This window comes from Chelonia mydas, chromosome 11 (genome assembly GCF_015237465.2).
Source record: "Chelonia mydas isolate rCheMyd1 chromosome 11, rCheMyd1.pri.v2, whole genome shotgun sequence".
NCBI lineage: Eukaryota > Metazoa > Chordata > Testudines > Cheloniidae > Chelonia > Chelonia mydas.
The window spans coordinates 29,358,620-29,372,474 of NC_051251.2; the positions used below are offsets into that span (position 1 = coordinate 29,358,620).

Sequence of the window (13,855 nt, forward strand, 5' to 3'; positions counted from 1 at the left end):
TATGTTTAGAGTGCCTTAACTCTGCATTTTCCATACATTACCATGTTTGGATGTCTTTCAAATTTAATCTTAACTCTGAACTTCCTGGGTTTGTATTGCTTGTTTTGGGGGTAATCATATTACTATAACGCTTTTTAATCCTTAAGTCATTGTTATATGTACTGAACCGTAACACCAGGTTAATGAAGTATTTCTGTCAGGGAATAAATATTAGAGTGAAATCCTGGCTTCTTTGAATTCAGTGGGCCCAGATTTCACCCTTTCTGATTTAGCTAATATACGGTAAGACGAGGATTCAATTACCATATGTTCAACATTTCTTCCATTAGGGCCCCCTTCTTTGAAAATACTTGGGAAACATTCAAGTTTTATCATTCCCCTGCCATGTTCCTTCTAAGTGTCAATTTTTTTTTAACATTATTGCAATAACGGGCTCGTAACAAGGAAAAGAACAGTTCAATCAAAATCTGCCTTGGTTACTGCAACTTTTTCATCCCATAAAATGAGCCACAATATTACCATCAAATAATTTGTGTTGGAATAGACTTTTAGTGGGTCCAGCCTGTCCCTCTGCAATATGGAAAAGTTGTTACATGTACTTCAATGACAACCTTAAAGACCATAATCAGCAAAACTATTGTTTTTAAAAATAGTTTCACGATGGATTGCATAAATGTAAATTTAAGTATGATAGCTTCTTTTCTGCCTGCAAATCAGTTTTGGAAAACTCAGCATCAGCATTGTTGTAGGCAAATTCAAAATCTGCTACTTTGTGATTTGTCCTTGAAAGACGAATGCATTGCAGTGCTAACTGCATATAATTAAATGTACTCTTTGATATGAGCATAGTTAGAATATTTGGGAAGTATATTAGTGTGTTTAAATGCCAAAGTTAGTGTACTGCTCTGATTTACCTTTTATAAAAATATTTAAAAATATTAGATGAAGAGATATTCTAGTCCTGGTCCTGAAGCTGTGAACAAGTTTGGTGGATTGGCAAAAAGTTTTGTAACATTAAGGAGAGAGAATGAACGTGGCAGGATGTTACACTGACTGTGAAGCCCTGTGAGGGTATGTCTACACAGAAAAGAAAAGCCCATGGCTGGCTAGTACCAGCTGACTTCGGCTTGTGGGGTCCGGGCTGCAGGGCTATTGCTGTGTAGACTTCTGGGCTCGGGCTGGAGCCTGGGTTCTGGGACCCTGTGAAGTGGAGGGGTCCCTGAGCCCATGCTCCAGCCCGAGCCCAGAAGTCTACACAGCATGAAACAGTCCCACAGCCTGAGCCCTGCAAGCTGGCCAAGCTCAGGTGTTCATAAGTTAAAAATGCCCAAGTAGATTTCTAGAGAGACAAGGTGGGTGGGGAACAGTAGAACCTCAGAGATCAACATCTCGGGAACGGAGGTTGTTCTTAACTCGGAAATGTTTGTACCTCTGAACAAGACATTGCGGACTTCAGCCATGGGGAGGAGAGGATTGGCGCTGCAGTCGCAGGGGGTGGAGGGGTCAGGGCTCCAGGCGGGGGTCAGGGCCCTGGGCATGCGGGTGGGTGTCAGGGCTTCTGCCCCACGGGAGCACCAGAGCTCAGGGCTTTAGGCCACCTGGGAAGTGCTGAGGCTCAGGGCTTCAGCCCTGCACGTCTCTTCCTGGCTTCAGCCTGATGGAGGGCGCTGGGCTCCCCATGGCTCCACTGACGGTTTCAGCCGGTGGTGGGAGGCGTCGGGGCTTGGGGCTTTAGCTACTGGGGGAGCGCAGGGGCTGAAACCAGGAGCAGAACTTCAGGGAGCTAAAGCTCCGAGCCCCGGCGACTGCCATGGGGCTGAAGCTGGGAACAGAGCCAGGGGGCTGAAGGCCCTCCCCCTGGGTCTGAACTGTGGGGCTGAAGCCGGGAACGGAGATACAGGGTTGAAGCTGGGAGCAGAGCTGCGGGGCTGAAGACCGGTGCCCCAGAACTCCCCCCCGGGTCTAAAACCCTAAGCCCTGGTGCTTCCAAGGATCAGAAGCCCCGAGCCTCCCAGAGCCCTAAGCTCAGCCCCCCTGTGGCTGAAGTCTGGAGCCCCCTGGGCTCTAGAGTTTTTGTAGTATGTTTTTTGGGGGGGGGGCTCTGAAAGAAAAAGTTTGAGAACTTCTGCAGTACGTTATTTGCTGCTTCTTTTGCTCCACTGCTGCCTGATTGATTACTTCTGGTTACTTCTGTAATTCTGGTGTTCCTGTCTTTGAGGTTCTACTTTAATATCTTTTATTGGACCAACTTCTTTTGGTGAGAGAGACAAGCTAGTTCTGTGTAACTTGAAAGATTGTCTCTCTCACCAACAGAAGTTGGCCGAATAAAAGATATTCCCTCACCCACCTCGTCTCTTTAATATCATGGGAATGACATGGCTACAACACTGCATACAACTAGAATTCTGTCAGCTGAAAATTTTTCATTGGTTTCTCAATTGCATGAGGCTTTGTAAAATGAATAAACTGGTACTGATCTCGTTTTCCCCTTTAAAAGATCATTTTCCTTACCACAGGGTTTTAAATAATATTTTTAAATGTAAGCCTTAACTTTCATTCTTTACTTTGAGAATTGAGGTCACATCAGAGCCTTTACCATGGTCTGAGCTATTAATCAAATCTTCATAGATTTAAACAAACACATGCAAGCAGAGTTCTTTTCCACATTGCTCCAAACAGGCACGTTGAAGCATCCTGCTAGCTGACATGAATCTGTCTTTAGAAGAGATTCTAAGTTAGTGTAATGAACAGATCATTAAGTATTTAATTTTTTCCTTCTCTACACTGATTCACTAACTGTTTCCTGCAATTCAATATGTGAGTCTTGATTTATGTAGTGTAATCTGTAGAAATATAAATCAAGTGAGCCTGCCGTCTTCAAGTACAGTTTACAAGTCCCTATTCAGCAAAGCTTTTAAGCACAAGCATAACCTTAAGCATGTGCTTCAGCCCATCCCAGGATGGATTGATTTAAATCAAAGTGATATAAGTAATTGATCTTATTCATGGTTTAAATCAGCAAGCAGAAAATTTGATTTAAGTAATTGATTTTAATCTTGTTTTGCATTCACACTTGTTAGTTATTCTCTTAAACAAAGGGCGATTCACATGTTCATTTGCAAGTAACTGTAGCCTTTACACTAAATTTGGTGCTGCTGCTTGCTAAGCAGGAGGATACATCACACCTATACATATTTACATAAATCAATATGTAGCTTAATTTACCTATTCAGAGTCTTACTTTTATATCTATTATTATGTTAGAAAAATGGCAAATGATGCATTTCTTAGTTACTAAATGACTAATTTTTTACTTGTCGTGTGTCAGTCTCTATTTGGATGGAAATTCAAATTAAATTAAAAATATCTCAGAACAGAATTTTAATTTTTTTTTATTAATCTACCTTAAATGTGCTAGAAACATAAGAAAGGAAAAGTTTATCTAATAATTTATCAAACAAGTTTTGCATTTAAAACTAACTGGTTAATTTAAACAAAGGAAATATTATCTTTAGTTAGTGCAATGAACTGTTTGTTTCTGGTCAGTGAGTCCTTCAGGGTTTTAGAACTAGTAGATCTCATCATTTCACACCAAGTTTTCATTCATAGATTGAAAGAGGAAAACGAGTTTTCCTGTTTTCTCAGCTTCCAATTGGTTTCTTAACTTTAAATGAACTAGTCATTGAACTGAATTGGTTGAATAAACTGAAATGAAGAAAATATTCTCTCTGTACCTGTAGAAGAGGCTACTGCTGTCCAAATCTGTTTTAGCACTTTAGCAAACTCAGGAGCTCAGCCAGTGACTTCCACCAGGTCAGTTGTTTGCTTTCTTTAAAACTTGGCAGCAAACATGTACCACTTAATATTATTTTTTTAATTTTATTTAAAAGATCTTAATAGCTTATAAGTAGTTTAGGCCTTAATAGAGGCTGTCAATTTCTAATTTAATTTTAAATAGGTTTATTTTTAAACAATAAATCTGTATTTAGTTTAAATATAATCTGATTATAAAAATGAAACTTTTTATTTTTTTCAGTAATTGCTTTTTATGTACTGTAGTCTGTCCTTACTCAGCAAAGCATTTAAGCATGTGGTTAACTGCTTGGCTGAATCAGGAATATGTTCTGGATCATTACAGAAAAAAACAGTAGTGTCCTTTCATATTATTTACTGAACTTGCTATGGATTGAATACATAAGTATACAAAATATCATACTGGGTTTTAGTAAAAGAGTCTGTCTTTTTTTAATTGTCCATTTTAAAAAATACTATACCTATGGTATTTCAGCTGGTTAGTATTCTTCTAAATATTGTACTTCGTGAACCATAATAGGGAATCATTTGCAGAAAGTTCCAAGAGCGCCACATTATATGGATGGGACATGTCTATCTGAATTGCTCTGACTTCCCCTGGTGTTTACCTGGATTGTTATTAGCAATGGATGGCAATGCTGATTTCCATCCAACTATAAGGGAGAAACACTGGAGGATAGTTGAGTTAGAAGAGAGCATCCAGACTACTAAGAGGTCTGTGTTTGCCTGAGATAGTTATCATATACTGGGGATTTACCTGAATTGTTATTGGCTAGAATGATAGTGGCAATTTCATTTGAACATGAAGAGGGAAGCCCATGTTAAAATCTTTCAGGTGTTTGCATGCTTTTAGAATTGTTATGGCTTTTTATGTGTTGCTGAAAATAAAATAAGATTTTTTTCCATATACTCTCAGTATTAATGTAGATATTTAGTTACTGTTTATCATTTTCAGATTAACATGCTTTAGAATACTTTTGTTCGGTTTTTTTGAGAGAGAATTTTTCAGAAAATATTTTAATATCCGTATTGAAATGACAAAATTCAGATAATGTTTTACACATTGGTGCAATGAATCTGTGATCACTCGCAAGGTGCTTGGAGACATGAGCATACTGAGGTGGTTGGGGAGCCCATTTCAGGGCTGTGCTGGTATCGCCCATAGACCACACATCGAAATATTGTTCTGAAAGGATTGTTCTTGGCCCAGAGATGGGTGAAGCTCTAACTTTCATGAATAAAACAGTTTTTGTGGACTTTCACCCGAGTAATCCTTGCTCATGAGAAATGTATGTGAAACCTAGTTTTGTAAGCCTTATAGAGTGAGGCTAAAAGAAAGCAAAAAATGAAACCATCCATTGCAGGACATTACCCTACAGAACTTTGTCTCCAGCAATTATTTGTGCTAGTGTGTGGCAGTGGGACCTATAAGAGGAGCAAGGTAGGTCAGGGAGAAGAAGGGTAAGGTAACAGAACATAACAGGATATCTAATTTTCTTTAGGCTTGTACTGCTGTATGGTGTTTACATGCTGAGATTTTTCTTCAGGCTTGCGTTAGGTTTTTATCTGGTGTCTAAGATAGATACTACATATTCTGCTATGCAGAAGAGACTATATTGACTGTTGGGGAAAGTTAGTTTTCTATTTCAAAAAGAAGAAACTGTCATTGCTCTATTTCTTTGACGACAGTTTGTTTGATATTATAAGCATTTTTTCCTTCCACTCAAAACTAAAACTGGTGGTTGCTGAAATACAAGTACTCTGCAGCTTATACAGTGCAGAGCAGAATGTGTGGCAGCTCTCTCTTACATTACTGTGCAAAGAGTATAACCAGTGGATCATCATGTATTTTGATCCACTGGGTAAAACGTTCTGCTTAGAGAAGGGAAAGTAGAAGCCCAGGGTTCTGAACAGTAGCAGCTGCAGAACAGCTCTGCTGATACTCCATGGCCTGGGGAAGAAGGAGTTCTGACTACTGTGGCCAATGCCTGGGCAAGGGCCTTTAAGTGCATTTTTATCTAAGTTTCTTTGCAGTGCAAACCTTGGGTTGTGTAATGTAATGAAATCAGTCCTGGTGGGGGAGAGAGTTGTCACACTCAACATACTGATACTGATTTACGTCACTCCCAATGTACCCTCTGGCTGATTTTATGAGTGGTATTGACACGGTGTAGAGCAAGGTCACATCCTGATGCAGGTTTTAGGCAGCGGTTGGGGGAAGGATGTGTGTGTATCTGTCATGGGAGCAGTGAGGGGATGAAATTGGAGAAGAACCTGCGTGACTCTCCCCTCTTCACCAAATAGGCTAGTATTAAAGCAATATTAAGCCATTTTGATGCCTTTAGTCATCAAGGTATATTAGATAGAAAAGGGCAGAATGGCAACAAGCACTTTTTGCTACAATTTACTAGCATAAATTGAGTGATTTGTTTTAGATTAATGTCAGACTTCTAGAATCTATATACTGCCATTAGAGTATGTCCCTCAAGGAAAGGGGTCTTTGTCTAGCTAGCTGAACGGAAAGAGGTATTGCCCCTTTAGAGGTTCCCTTACAACAGGTGGGAGAAGGGGGAAAGTTTACAGGGATGGACAGGAAGGGCAGGAAGCAGTTGGGGCCAGGTAAGGAGAAGATACTGAATTATGCTTCCTGCTGACCAGAAGAGTGGGGGGTTAATAACATCCCATGAAGTCCTTTTTTACTGGGATCAGGTGGGCAGCAGCAACCCACTCTCAAATTTGTCAGGAGGATCTGGTTCCTCTTTGACCTGCTGTGGACATTATATTAGTTGCCCTTTTCCTTGTAGGGCTGGAAAGGAATTTTTCCCTCACTGCCAGATTGGGGGGTGGGTTTTTTCACTTTCCCCACAGCAGGTCTGGGACCCAGTGGGTGGAAGTAGAGGGATTGGGTTATGATATTGCAATTTAGTATGTAAAACCTTGTGGCAGATACCAGTGCAGGTAGTCTGTATGGAAGAGCTATAGATACTGGATAAAATGGATTAGAAAAGGATTTCAAGGAAAGCATCCCTTAAGGCAGCTGAATTAGGGGGGTTGGAGTTCCTATGCCTAGAACTGCAGGGAGCCAACCCCCTTCTCTTATAGTGCCCTTTCACCTTATGCAAGGGAAGGGCAGCAGGCTCCCAGCAGCAGGACAGTTGGGCAGGGGTGCTGGAACAATTTGTACAATGTGGGTGCTGACAGCCATTAGACCTGTGTATGTTGGAAACCACTTCAAGACAAGGGGTGAGGCCGCACCCCTAGTTCATTCACCTATGTAGTTGGAACCTGGCTGAGGATTATTTGGAAATGTTTAAGGAAAGGAGGGTGACCTTCACTGTGCAATTTGTTGCTGGTATTATATTGTCTGGAGTGGCTCATGACTGAGTGTGACAATTTAAGTGCAGACTGTCAAAAGCAGGCCAGACACCCCAAACTGGTGGCATGTTCTATAATTAGATTTTCACTAAACTGGTAACAAATGTGGACTCCTGGATCACTGTAACAGTCGTGGAGTCACAGTCTGCCCCCTTAGGGTCTCCAGTCTATCTTGCCACCCAGGCAAGCTGGACTTAGTGATAAATGATCACTTACACCAAAAATCACAAAATATTCAGGTTGCTCCCATTCCGAGAGACCAGTCACTTACCTCAGATCAGTTTGTACCTTTACATCTCGCACCAAAGACAACATTGGTAGCCACTCCTATAATAAATGAATTAAGGATTTATTAACTAGGACAAAGAAAAGAGTTATTTACAGATTAAAGCAGGAAACATATATGTACAAATGAGTTCAGTCTATGGTTCCAAAAGGTGACAGATATAGTAATCAGTCAGCATTGAATGTCTTTTTAGGGCTTAACCCAGGTTGAGCCAGGGATCTCTGCTTTCTTTTTGTTGGCTCCTGTTCATGTAAGAGTCCAAACAGCAAAGAGATGACAAATCTTGCCAACTATCTTTATTTCCTTCTTCCAGCATTCAAACTGATGGGTCAAGGGCTTCTGCATTTAGTTCTTCATGGGTGGATGGGGCAATAAAGAAAGCTTTTGTCTTTCAGTGGCCCACTTAGTTTTGATAGTCCTTCTTGATTGGCAGGGGGAGCTATTCTTCCTATATGAGCTCACAAGTTCAGAGCAGGCATTTTTACAATTATAAAACAAACTTATATTTTACCTTCTAGCATGGAATACAGACATTACAAGTATGCAATGTATGCAGGAACTCACAAGCCTTTCATAGAGTCTAAACACATCCTATATTATAGAGTCTAACACCTATCTTGAACATTAGTAACATATAGGTGAGCTGGTCTGATTTCCAGATACAAATATCATTCTTTACCTGATGCCTACAGACTTGGCAATAGCTGGCACTTGATTTACCAATGTCACAGTTAGGTTCTCCCAGATATTTTAAGTGAATTAAGGTGCGGCCTAATTAAACCACATCCATTGCCTCCTGCCTTTTTTCAGGTGCGGCTAGACAAACTATTATTACTTTTGCTCATCACAGCTGTTTAGCTGTGGTATGTCCTTGTAGTACCCCAAAGTGTTGATGCTTGTTTGTTTACATCTGGGAATTTGAGTTAAAACCAAAATTTCCAAAAATTGCAGTGGACATGCAGAGAAAGTCCTTGTTTTACATTTCTGAAGATTCTCCAATCCACTACTGCAGTAGAAGATTATAGAGGCATATCTTTTGACAAATGCAGAAATGTCTTTACCATCTTAAAATCCATTACCACAATCAAATCCCTCAACTCTTTCTGTTAGACACTTTCCTGGTGAGAACTCTGTATGGAAGACATATTGGTAAACTTGTACAATATAAGTAAGGCCCTACCAAATTCACGGTCATGAAAAACACGTCATGGTCCATGAAATCTGATCTCCCCTTGTGAAATCTGGTCTTTTGTGTGCTTTTACCCTATACAATCAGATTTCACAGGGGAGACCAGCATTTCTCAAATTGGGGGTTCTGACCCAAAAGGGAGTTACGGGCGGGTCGCAAGGTTATTTTATGGAGGTTTCGGTATTGCCACCCTTCTGCGCTGCCTTCAGAGCTGGGTGGCTGGAGAGCGGTGCTGTTGACCAGGTGCCCAGCTTTGAAGACAGAGCCGCTGCCAGCAGCAGCACAGAAGTAAAGGTGGCAAAACCAAACCACACCACCCTTACTTCTGCGCTGCTGCCTTCAGAGTTGGGTGGCCCGAGAGTGGTGGCTGCTGACCAGGAGCCTAGCTCTGAGGGCCACAGCGCAGAAGTAAGGGTGGCAATACCATACCATGCCACCCTTACTTCTGCGCTGCTGGTGGTGTGGTGGTTCTGAGCTGGGCTCCCGGCCAGCAGCTGCCGCTTTCCAGCCGCTCAGCTCTGAAGGCAGCGCTGCTGCCAGCAGCAGCACAGAAGTAAGGGAGGCAGTACTAAAACCCCTCCTACAATAGCCTTGTAACCCCCCCACAACTCCTTTTTGAGTCAGGACCCCGTGATATTTCAGATTTAAATATTTACTATTTTTAAAATTTACTATTTTTAAAATGCTATGACTGTGAAATTGACCAAAATGGACCATGAATTTGGTAGGGATAAGAGACAGAAAACCTACATCATGATGTGATCTTCCACTTATTTCTCATCCATATTCTGTGTATTTCAGATCTGCATGTAAGTGAAAGGTCTGAACTATCTGTATAATATTTACTCTAAGCTTTTTGAGAGAGGAGCTGCCTTTTCTTACACATCTGTATGCCTTCAAGCAAATCTGGCGTTCTGTAAATAATAATTACAACCACAATCTAGATTAGGCTAATTCACAAATAACAGTTGGTGAGAGACAATGGGTTGTACTGATGTATTTTAAAAGGTCTTGCTGTAGATACAGATTAACTTTCTTTGCTTAGTATTTATTATTGTTTCAGCTGTAATAAAATAAAAACTTCAAGCTCATTGATAAAGAAATTAAATATTTGTCTACTTGCACTTCACATACTTAAAAAAGCTATGTCCTTAAAATGTGCTATGGGTGGACAAAGGTAAATTTTAAAATTGTTGAACATGAAATAATTTTATTGTAAAAGGGCTAGAGAAACAAGAAATAGTAGGCCAGCTCTAATTGTGTCTCTTACTGCCAGTTCAGGGATGTGACTCCCACTATTTTAGTCACGGGGGTTCTTTTACATACCTTCAGGAACACTGATTAAAACCAAGCAAGATAATCACAATTATTAACCATAGCTATTATTAAGGAAAAATAAAATATTAAACAAAACATATGATAGTGGTTACTGTAGTGATATGTTTGTAGAAGATTATAATTTAGAGACTCCCTCGTAAGGGACAGTATTATGAACATAGGAATTTGGAGATGTTCTGCAGATGGGGGTTGGGAGCACCACATGGTTGTGGGCATGTGCAGCAGTTTTCCAGAGACCCTCTCCAGTTTGTTTTATTAAAGTTTTATTCCTTTCTCATTCACTGGTTTGTTATTTAGTGAACCCCAAGATCGTTACTGTTACTGTTACATTGAAATCTCTTTTGTTTGTCTCTGTGGAGAGCTGTAGCCAGAGATTACATCTTTGAAAATGGGACTGACCTTGGTGAAGCACTTTTCTTTTGTTACGTATTGTTGCCAACCTTCCAGGATTGGCCTGGAATCTCCAGGAATTAAAGATTGATCTTTAATTAAATATTGTCATATGATGAAATCTCCAGGAATACATGCAACCAGAATTGGCAACCCTATTGGTACACTGAAACCAAGGTCTGATTGCCCAAAATGATTGAGTCCAAGCTTAGAGTACCATACAAAAGCAAAGTCTGTTTATTAATTAGCAAAAGAATAAGTTTAAGGGCAGGTGAGCTTGTCTGCTTATTGTTAATCACCAGACAGTTGATAGATGAGCAAGGTAAGCAATCTTAACTAAATCCTATGAAATCAAAAGCTATTTTAATCAGTTACTTAGGAGAAGACATTTAAGGAGCTGTCTTATGATTAATTAATCATTTAACAAATGTTAAGAGTCTTAAGTCCAATTACATACCACTGTTTCTGTGTTAGCCAGTGATTAGTAGCCCCTGTCTCCTCTCCAGGAATAAAAGGTTTAACCTTGTGGTGATTAACAACAAATTGTTTAGTATCTTAAATTACAGTAGCACCTCAATATTCCAATAAAATCATTACAAGAGTTATTAAATGTAATTCATTGGCAGTGTTAGTTAACTTTAACATAGACTGGTAAAAGGAAGTTTTGAGGAGGCTTTCCTTGGGTTGGTTCTTCTTAGCTGTCTGTGGCAGCTTGCTTATGGAGATGGACGTAGTGTGTTATGTTGAGTGCTGTGTGTCTGAGTAGCCTCAGTCTGGACCAGTCCACACAAGAGATCCACTTCCTGGACACTACGGTGCTAATAAACGATGGTCACATAAACACCACCCTATACCGGAAATCTACTGACCGCTATGCCTACCTACATGCCTCCAGCTTTCATCCAGACCACACCACACGATCCATTGTCTACTGCCAAGCTCTACAATACAACTGCATTTGCTCCAACCCCTCAGACAGAGACAAACACCTACAAGACCTCTATCAAGCGTTCTTACAACTACAATACCCACCTGCTGAAGTGACGAAACAGATGAACAGAGCCAGAAGAGTACCCAGAAGTTACCTACTACAGGACAGGCCCAACAAAGAAAATAACAGAACGCCACTAGCCGTCACCTTCAGCCCCCAACTAAAACCCCTCCAACGCATCATCAAGGATCTACAACCTATCCTGAAGGACGACCCATCACTCTCACAGATCTTGGGAGACAGGCCAGTCCTTGCTTACAGACAGCCCCCCAACCTGAAGCAAATACTCACCAGCAACCACACACCACACAACAGAACCACTAACCTAGGAACCTATCCTTGCAACAAAGCCCGTTGCCAACTGTGTCCACATATTTATTCAGGGGACACCATCATAGGGCCTAATAACATCAGCCACACTATCGGAGGCTCGTTCACCTGCACATCTGCCAATGTGATATATGCCATCATGTGCCAGCAGTGCCCCTCTGCCATGTACATTGGCAAACTGGACAGTCTCTACATAAAAGAATAAATGGACACAAATCAGACATCAAGAATTATAACATTCAAAAACCAGTCGGAGAACACTTCAATCTCTTTGGTCACTTGATTACAGACCTAAAAGTGGCAATTCTTCAACAAAAAAACTTGAAAAACAGACTCCAATGAGAGACTGCTGAATTGGAATTAATTTGCAAACTGGATACAATTATCTTGGGCTTGAATAAAGACTGGGAGTGGATGGGTCATTACACAAAGTAAAACTATTTCCCCGTGTTCCCCCCCCCCCCCCCCCCCCGCTGTTGCTCAGATGTTTTTGTGAACTGCTGGAAATGGCCCATCTTGATTATCACTACAAAAGTTCCCCCCCCCCCCACTCTCCTGCTGGTAGTAGCTCACCTTACCTGGTCACTCTTGTTACAGTGTGTAGGGTAACACCCATTGTTTCATGTTCTCTGTGTATATAAATCTCCCCACTGTATTTTCCACTGAATGCATCCGATGAAGTGAGCTGTAGCTCATGAAAGCTTATGCTCAAATAAATTTGTTAGTCTCTAAGGTGCTACAAGTCCTCGTTTTCTTTTTGCGGATACAGACTAACACAGCTGATACTCTGAAACCTGCATTAGGGTTGTAATTCTTCCTTTTACAGTTATATTTTCTTTGTCTCTCTGGTGGGAGAGTCTCAGAACATCATTAAATGTGGAATTTTAACTCTTTTATTCAATCAGTTTTCTAAGAGATTTCTTCAGTTTCCTTAGGCTTTAACAGGAAATGAAATCTTTTCAGAAAGTCCAAACACACTTGTTCTTTATATAAAGGCTTTTAGTTTTCAAAACAGTTTTAAAAATTAAATAACTATTAGAGAGTCTTTAGCTTAAATAGTTATTAAAGAAGTTGTTGATTCTTTTACAATTTTTGAGGAAATGATTCTTATTATTTACCTTAAGTGTGTGAAGTAGTTGCTTGCTTGCCAGATAACTAACTAATCAACTCCCCACATTAATATCAATATTCTATATTTAAATGACTTCTTATATTAATAGTCAGTTTAGGAAGGTCATTAGATTTCAGGTTGGTTCATAAACTATTTTACTATTTACATAGCAATGATATTAGGAAATTACACTGGAAGTTTTTAATATAGCTAATATATTTGCAGGTGAGCATTTCACAAAGGTGTTCACCATTTCAACAGCTCAGAAATAATAATAATATAATAATAAAGGCTTTAAACATTTCCAACTAAACATGTTTTTCTTAGTGGCTTTTCTTCACAAAGTGTGTGTGGGAAGGGCTTACTTTATGACTTAGCAGATACCACATCCCTACATTCCTCTTTAGTATATGCAGAATAAGGAGCATCCTGAAATTATTATTAATGACCAGGTATTTCCTAAATCGGGTTCTCAACCTTTTTCTTTCTGAACCCCCCCCCCCCCCACCCCAACATTCTATAAAAACTCCATGGCCCAACTGTGGCACAACTAGTTTTTTGCATATAAAAGCTAGGTCCTGTGTTAGGGGGTAGCAAGCAGGTCAATTGCCTGGGACCCCATGCCACAGGCGCCCCCGTGAAGCTAAGCTGCTCGGGCTTTGACTTCAGCCCTGGGTGGTGGGGCTCAAGGCCTCGGGCTTCAGCCCCATGCAGTGGGGCTTCAGCTTTGTGACTTGGGCCCCAGCGAGTCTAATGCTGGCCTTGCTTGGTAGACCCCTTGAAACCTGCTTGTGACCCCCCCCCAAGGGGTCCCGGACCCCTGCTTGAGAACTACTGTCCTAATCATCATCTTTGCAACATTGTTTTCTTGAGATAAAGCTTGTACCTATACCAATCTGGTACCTTATAAGAGGGAGATATCCTGCTCTCGATAAAAAATTCTTCTGGTGGGTTTATGTTGGCTTATGACCCAATCTCCTGTTCGTTGCAGCAATTAAATTTCTGTGAAATATTGTTCAAAGCACAAATTTT

General features: G+C 40.6%; 1 protein-coding gene and 1 long non-coding RNA gene across 2 annotated transcripts in view; one reads left to right on the forward strand and one right to left on the reverse strand.

The window, feature by feature from the left end:
* Positions 1-13,855, forward strand: part of KCNJ3 (potassium inwardly rectifying channel subfamily J member 3) — a 196,258-nt gene that overhangs the window by 49,430 nt on the left and 132,973 nt on the right. The window lies entirely within an intron of this gene.
* Positions 556-13,606, reverse strand: LOC122462395. The gene is made up of 3 exons (XR_006284909.1): positions 13,372-13,606; positions 9,598-9,603; positions 556-568 (listed from the first exon to the last, which is right to left on the reverse strand). It is a non-coding gene; the product is annotated as an uncharacterized LOC122462395 (long non-coding RNA).